This window comes from Canis lupus, chromosome 22 (genome assembly GCF_011100685.1).
Source record: "Canis lupus familiaris isolate Mischka breed German Shepherd chromosome 22, alternate assembly UU_Cfam_GSD_1.0, whole genome shotgun sequence".
In the NCBI taxonomy this organism is placed as follows: Eukaryota; Metazoa; Chordata; class Mammalia; order Carnivora; family Canidae; genus Canis; species Canis lupus.
In genome coordinates, this window is record NC_049243.1 from 1,287,272 (window position 1) to 1,295,350 (window position 8,079).

At 41.2% G+C, this 8,079-nt stretch overlaps 1 pseudogene; it reads left to right on the forward strand.

Moving 5' to 3' along the window:
• Window positions 1-3,847: 3,847 nt before the first annotated feature.
• LOC119865259 lies at window positions 3,848-3,970 on the forward strand (annotated as a pseudogene).
• The last annotated feature ends 4,109 nt before the right edge of the window (window positions 3,971-8,079 follow it).

The following is an 8,079-nucleotide window of genomic DNA, read 5'->3' on the forward strand; positions in this document are numbered from 1 at the left end:
GAGTTACAGCCACGCAACTAAACCATGAGGGAACCTTATTTATTCTTGTCTTCTATCTCTTTCTTCTCAATCTTACTGGCAAAGCCCTAAGTCCATACCTCATATCATAAAATGTCGCTGTCTCTAGCATCCACATCTTCAAAAAGCAATGAAAATCCCCTGGCCCTCTTCTAAATGCTCTATTGAGAGCTCCCAATTGCCTTCTTCACAATAATAAAACCCTAGTAAAGGCTTTGAAGCCTTCCATGGATCAATTCTTCTCACTACCAGCCCTGGCCTCTACTCTCCACCCTATTCCAGCAACATTGGCTACTCCTCTGCCTCTCTGCCCTCATGGTGAGGTCTTACTCCTTCCCAAATTCAAATACTGCTTTGAGAACAGCTCAGCCAATGCTATTCACACAAATAGTCCTCAAAACTGTGCATTAGAAACATCTGAGAAGTTTCTAAAATTGTGTTAGTGAAGGAGTACATGGTGGCCCAGTTGGTAGAGCATCCGACTCTTGGCTTCTGCCCAGGTCATGATCTCAGGGTCGTGAGATGGAGCCCTGCCTGAGGCTCTGTGCTCAGCAGGGGGTCTGCTGGAGATACTCTCTCCCCCCAACCTCTGCTCCTCCTCCCGCTTGTACTCTCTCTCTAAAATAAATAAATCTTTTAAAAAATAATAAAACAAAATCTTATTAGTAGGATCCACCCAGGACCCATTAAACTAGGCTCTCGCTGGAGCTAGAACGTAGGCACGACTATTTTAAAACTCTTAGAGATTCCCGGTGCTCAACTAAGCCTGAGAACCACTGCCCAAATGCCACGCACTACACCTGTATCTTATTAAGCTTGAGCTCTATCTGTTGCGCCTGTAAACGGTTTTCTGGCATCGACTTACTCTCTCCCTCCTCAGAAAGACAGGAAGCTCACAAGACCTCTCAAACTCAAATCACCTGGGGATCTTGTTCAACTGTGAATTCTGATTCAGGAGGCCTGGTGTGGGGGCCCAAGATTCTGCATTCCCAACAACCTCTGAGGTGTCCCAAAATATGCTTATGAAATATAACCACATGTAATACTCCTATGTTATATAACATGAATTCCTCTCAAGCGAAGAACTTCAAGGCATAAAGAAGGAGAAGCCTGTTCCTTACCCGGTTCTCTGAGAAGATGACTTGAAGTCCTCCTAGGGGCATGTATTTTTTTTACTGCACCTACACCTAAATAAATCATTTGATTGAAAATTATTACAGTAAAAAGAAAGTACAATGTGACACCACACCCATTAGGATGGCTACAACCAAAATTAATGTAAAATAACAAGTGCTGGTAAGGATGTAAAAAAATCAGGACCTTCATACACTGCTGGTTTGAATAGAAAATGATGCAGCTTCTTTGGAAAACTCTCTTCAAATAATTCAACATGGAGCAACATATGACCCAGCAATTCCACTCCTAGGGATATGTCCCAAAGGATTAAAAACTAGTATTGAAACAAAGCGTTAGGGGGATCCCTGGGTGGCTCAGCGGTTTAGCGCCTGCCTTTGGACCAGGGCGTGATCCTGGAGATCCGGGATTGAGTCTTACATCAGGCTCCCTGCATGGAGCCTGCATCTCCCTCTGCCTGTGTCTCTGCCTCTCCTATCTCTGTCTATCACAAATAAATAAATAAATAAATAAATAAATAAATAAATAAATAAATAAATAAATAAGTCTTTAAAAAAGTATTATACATGATTATTCATAGCAGCACTATTCACAGCCACTAAAAGTTGGAAATGACCCAAATATCTGCTGATGAACGGATAAACCAGATGTGGTATATCCATACCACAAAGTATTATTCAGCTACATAAAGGAATGAAGGGCTGATCCATGCTACCACATGGATGAACCTCAAAAACATGCTAAGTGAGAGAAGCCACACACAAAAGACCATATATGGTATGATTCCATTTATACAAAATACCGAGAATAAAGCATCCATATAGATAGAAAGATTACTGGTTGCCAGAAACTGGGAAAAGGGGAACTGGGAGTGACTGCTTAGTGGGTGCAGGGCTTCCTTTCGGTGTAATAAAAATATTTTGGAACTAGATGGAAGTGGAGGTTGTACAACATTGTGAAAGTACTAAATGTCGCTGAATTGTACGGTTTATTTTTTTGAGTTGACACACAATGTCATGCTAGTTTCAGATGCACAGCATAGTGACTCAGCAACTCTGTGTGTGATCCTGTGCTCACAAGTGTAGCCACCATCTGTCAACCTACGATGCTATCACACTGTCCTGGACTGTGCTGTGATCCCTGTAGTGTGCCTTTTACCCCTGTGACTTGGTCATTCCATAATTAGAAACCTGTAACTCCAATTCCTTTTGACTCATTCTGCCCGTTGTCCCACCCCTACACTATGTACCTTAAGGGGATTACTTTTATATTACATGAATTTAACTTCAATAAAAATTTACAAAACCACGGACTGCATGTGAGATTCAGCGATTTATCAATAAAGACCTGGACTACTAGATAGGAAAGAGTTATTGACCTACTCTTTGCCTAATTGTCCAATCAGCACCTGTGCTAATGGGCACCACCTCTTCCTGTTCAAGTCCAGGAACTCTGTCTCTAGGCTCTTCATTGTCAACTGCGCCCTTGCTGGCTAATTTCGTGTCTTCCACCATGAGGCAAAAAGTAGCCCCATCGTTTTTACTCGCAGTACCATGGCTTCTCAGAGCCTGTGTGTATTTAAACATTTTAGATCTTGCCCCTGCATTTATTTGATGACGATTACCTCAAAATCCTGTGAATATTGGCTTCGATGACTCACTCCAAGGTTGCTACTGCACCTAATTCATGGATGATGACCACAAATACAAGTCTTATCCAGAGTATGTTGGCAATAATTTGTTTTCTGATCATGTTAAATTTACTTTTCAGAATTTTGTAGGATAAACAGAACAACACATCTTCCAACCATGTCTGTGCCTGTATCTTTTATACTGTAGTCTCCGCGTTTCTGCAATGTGACTTTTTCAGTCACATTGGCTACACCCCTGCTTTTCACAGACTGCCACCAACAAAGAGGGTAAGAAGGGCCTCTGAGCAGACTGATAAAGAGTGGTCTCATTCACAAAAGAAATGTCATTCCTTCACCTTGAGCAGCTTGAGACTGACCTGGGAAAGTACGATGTCACCACCGCAAGTGGACACTACGAGAGAGGACACTTACTGGCAAGGCCACTTGTCATTGAGGAGTGATAACATTGAAAGCCCTTTAGGATAAAGGCACCAGTGCTTGCTTAGCTCTAAAAGTGGTAGTGGTTTGGGGGCAAGTATGGCCCCCTCTGCTCTCCACAAAGAAGGGATTTGCACACATCCACCTCTCTAGATTTAACAGCTTTCTTTCTCTTTAACTTGTGAGTTTACCAAACAAGACCAAGTCGTGAATCTTTAGAATTACAATCTTGGGGCTCAACCAGATTTGAGTTTCGATTTTCAAATGAATACAAATTACTGCAAATAACAAAGTAGATACTTCCAAAATGCAAGATCTTGACGGCTAAAGATCTGTCTCTCCTTCATCAATATAACATTCACATTTGCCTATTATCTTTCAAACTTAACAAGAAGCAATAATCTTCTGGACATCACAGTGGGATGAGTCCTAAAGGCAAAATGAACTTTAAAACATTCTAAAACTACTTGTTGCTATCATATTGTTAGTAGTAGAGTTGATACTATAATTAATTAATATTATAATTAATAATTATAATTAATATAATTAAGAAACTGGTGTATGCAAATGAATAATTTGAAATATAGCCTAAGAAAAAAATGGGTTGGATATTGAAAATGTGTTTAAAGCTTTGTGCAGTGGCAGTATCATAGCCAATGAGGTTTATCTGAGGCGTGATTATTGCTAATTGAAAATGTGTTTAAATGGTTAAATGTCTAGAATCATCAAATTTCTGAGAAATGTTTAAATTGCCTATGTAGTATAAAGCTGTTCTATTTGAGACATACTAGTGCAGACTATAAAAGGCAAATAAATAAGCTGCATGTATTTTTGTGCCCAAATATTTTTCTTTCTTTGTATTTTTTTGTCAGTGTAAAGTAAGAGTGAGAACAGAGTGGGAGAGAGTGTGAAAGGCCCTGACGACACAGGAAAATCACCAGGCCTTGGTGCAGGTGACCTCATATCCTCACCACATTAAGCAGGGACTTAATCATCCACCTTCCAGACTGTCATGGACTCACACAACACAAGGCTTCTAAAGATCAGACGAGGGGATCTATTCATCTCACTCCTTTTCCCAGATAAGCAAACTACAGCTTAACTAGATTATACACAAATTTATAGAACAAGGGAGCTGAGATGAAGTAGTAGCACAACCCTACCAGGACGTGGGCCTAGTCCCTGTGCCGGTCTACTGTACCAGGCCTCGCTCCATTACACCGACCACGAGGCATTTCATTGCTATGAAGAAGGGACCTGAACACAACCACCACCATTGAGTGAAAGAACAACTTTCTGTCTGGAAAACTGCCATTTCAAAGTCAACCAGATAGAAGTGAAAAATATCGACTTGTTTTCACAGTAACATTCTGCTGTCCTCTCTGGTGTGGGAAAACACTTCACTGGAGGCTACATGGAATGAGCATCGCCGCGCAGTGTGAGGTGACACAAGGCAACTGCCTCTGAAGGGCCTCCTGATGCAGTCCTAAGCATTTTCCTCTTGCCTACTTCTGTGGAGTTAGAAATGCTTTTGAGAAAACACAGAGCTAGATTGAGACAAGATATGAAAGATCTGAGTTTGCACCCTTACCCGATTTTAACAACTTGCCTTCAAAACCTGTGTTTAATGTCCTGAAGGAAAGCAGGGAGGGAAATCACATATTTCTCCTCTTTATCAATTTTATGATTTTTTTCTTTGTTGACTTATGGCTCTTTGACATTTATTCTGGAAATTTCCCTCAAATCAGCAGGAAAAAAAAAGTCTGAGAGTTTCCAAGGAAACTTTTCACTTGTATAGATCTGGTGCCCACATTAAGAACCAATATCCTTGCTTACAAGAAGCCAGAGCCATGGAAATGGCCTAACCCTTGAACTGCAGCGAAGACTTTTTAGTCGTGGCCCATAAGAGAGGCTCAATGACCATCATTCTTTGGTTTCCTTGACTTTGATAACCCTCCCCAATAGTTTATCATAAATCCTGATTATGAGAAAATGCTGAGGCTTGTTGGCAAGTGAGAGAAAAGCAATCTAATTTTGATATGGTAATTCCCCTCCAAATATATAAATCCAGGAAAAATGAGTTGTTCTGTGCTGTCAAACAGCTGTAAATAGGCACTATCCTCTGGAAACTGAGAACCCATTTCAGCAAATTATATCCTTAGTTTGTTTCAGCAGCTCATCTAGAGAAATTTCTAGTCTTCCAACAATACTGAATCGATCAGGCCGGTATCTCTCTGAACGCCTCCAACAACCTTAACACGTAAAGAATGAGGTTCTAATTCCTTCAGGGTGATGCCAGGTTCCATTCGAAATTTATTTGCAACCTGCTTGGACACAGAAGCCATTGTCTCCACAGACCTTGGTGTGGTTGAACTGACAGTTAATGTGTTGTGACCTGGAGTTCACCGTTAAAAGGGTCACCCAAGCAAAGTCCTGGAGTTTATTTGGTTATTGTGATTGTTGGCACATCCTATGCAATATATCTAAATTGAATTATGGTATCAGATAAAATTATAGATGGGATTAAAGCTTGTGTATCGTCCATTGTCATGTGTAATCAATAAACGATTTAATATTCTCTTGGAAAAAAAAAAGAATGAGGTTCTAACAACTAATTTAGTAGCAGTTGTGAAGGAGCTCTTCATCCATTCACCCATTCTACATATATTATTAAATTCCTATTATGCGCCCAATAGAAGCTGCTAATATGTAGGTAAAGACAATGCGCACCACCCCTGCCTTCATGGCCTCGAGAGAGAGATTAAAAAAATACACGACTGAGTATAGAATTACAATTGTGATTAATATTGCAGAGAAAAATCCAGGAAGCTATGGAATTTAATAAGAGCAGGGACTAACATCTTAGTCAAGTCAAGGAAGACCTCCTGGCAAAGAAAGTTGTTATTTGTAGTTATTTAAGCTGAACCCTTGTAAGATGACAGGGAGGTAGCTGCTTTCCCCTTAAATATCTGGTTTTTATTTTCCTAAAAGTCTTTAGCATTTATTTTGATGCTATTTTTCCTTATCCCCATCAAACAGTCACTCAATAATGATTTTAAAAAAGACTTCAGTTGGCACATATATGAAAAAGGGAACACAGCTCTTATTTAGGGCTACATTATCATCACTCTAAATTACCCAGATCCTAATTTAACTTCCTAAATCTAAGCTGGTCTCCATTCCTTGCCCATTAACATTAAGAAAAAGGAGTTGAACTCAGAGCTCCCGCCCCTACTGTTGACTCTCAAGTGCTCATTAATCACATGAAGTCACTGAACTGTTTAGACACCTTTCCAGGCAACTTAGAGCGACACGTCCCCTATGTCTGTCAGTAATTTTTTAGCTCCACAGTAATTGCAGTGTTCTCCATGAGACACAGTGTGAGAAATAATTTACTTGAGTGTGATTATTTTATTTGGATAGAGATCAACAGGGAATAGAAAAGGAAACTATTTTAAAAATCAACCGTGCAGGTCTCAAGCTCCCGAGATGGCTCTCCTTTGGGATTCTTTTAACAGAAATGGATTCCCATAGATGGTCTTATCTTGTCTCTTGCTCTTCTTTCATCTCCTTTGAAGATGCAATGGCACTTTATTATCCCATCAACCATCTTGAATCTCCAATGCCTCATTCAAACAAAGGAAAACTGATTTTATACACTCAGGAATACTCACTATATTGAAGACATTTTTCTAGGTCAGTTTTGGGATCTTCTGCAAGTTTTCATATGAGCACAGATTAGATCTGTATACGGACTAATGAAAAAATACTATGAAATAGCCCCCAATGTTCACACTCCAGTTTTTCTTTTTCACTCCAGTTTTAAAGTAAGTAACTCACAGCAGAGCCTCTCCAACTCTCTCCATAGAACGGGCTGTCTCGACCCATTGGGAACACTCTCTCTGTCCACGTGTCTCCAGCATCGGTGCAGCAGCATCCACAGTCACATGTCAGCTCCCACTATTGTGCACTTATCCTGGGCTCATGGTCATGGCAATTAAGTCTTTCTCAGAGCCAGGGAATGGGCCCAGAGTACAAACTCCCAAAGCTTTGTCCCAGACCTTGAGGTGATAAAAGGAAACAACCCTGTTAATGGGCCAGCTCCAGGAACCTCCAAGAATAGAAAAGAAAAAGAGTTTCCTTCGTCTGTGCCCAGGGTTGTGCATCCCTATCATTCTCCCAGGTATGAGGTTGTGAAGCAGCCTCTTCCATTTTGGCTGCATTTAGTTTATTTTGTCCAGCATTTCAGAGGCGTCTCCTGCCTCTGTCCTCAGCCTGGAGAAGAGAAATTCAGCAGAAATAACAGGATTTGTTTGTCCTCAGTTGACCTCCAAGGAAACTAGGACAGTGAGAGGCTAAGAAGGCAAGGTCTCTCAATAGCGCACCAGTGGTCGAAGCTGGCTTTCAGTGGCGCCTCTCCAAACAGCCAAAATCAGTGTCAAACCACCAGCCCATGCAGCCTTTCCAAGATGCTCTGAGTGTTTATTCAGCCACTAAGTGTTCTGCCCAAAGTGAACTCCACCCAATGGTGAGCTAAGGCAAATCAAACATTCATTCACACAGTTGGGAGTGACATGCCCACCCAGCCCAGCCCCTGATGGCTGCAAAATCTAGCTACAGCTGGCTCTAAGCTCACAGGTGCCAGGAACGTGGCCAAGCATGGTGGTGATCTCTGGAGCTGGGCAGGAGGAGATGTTTGCACAGGGCACCATTCCCCCTCCCCACCAGAAGCAACAGTAAGGACACTATGTCGTAAAGAGAAGATATGTTCAAGCCCCACTGACCAATTTTTGGATCCCAGCTCAGTCTCTTTCTACCTGTATATCCTTGAATAAATTCCTTAATGGAGCTGGAACTCA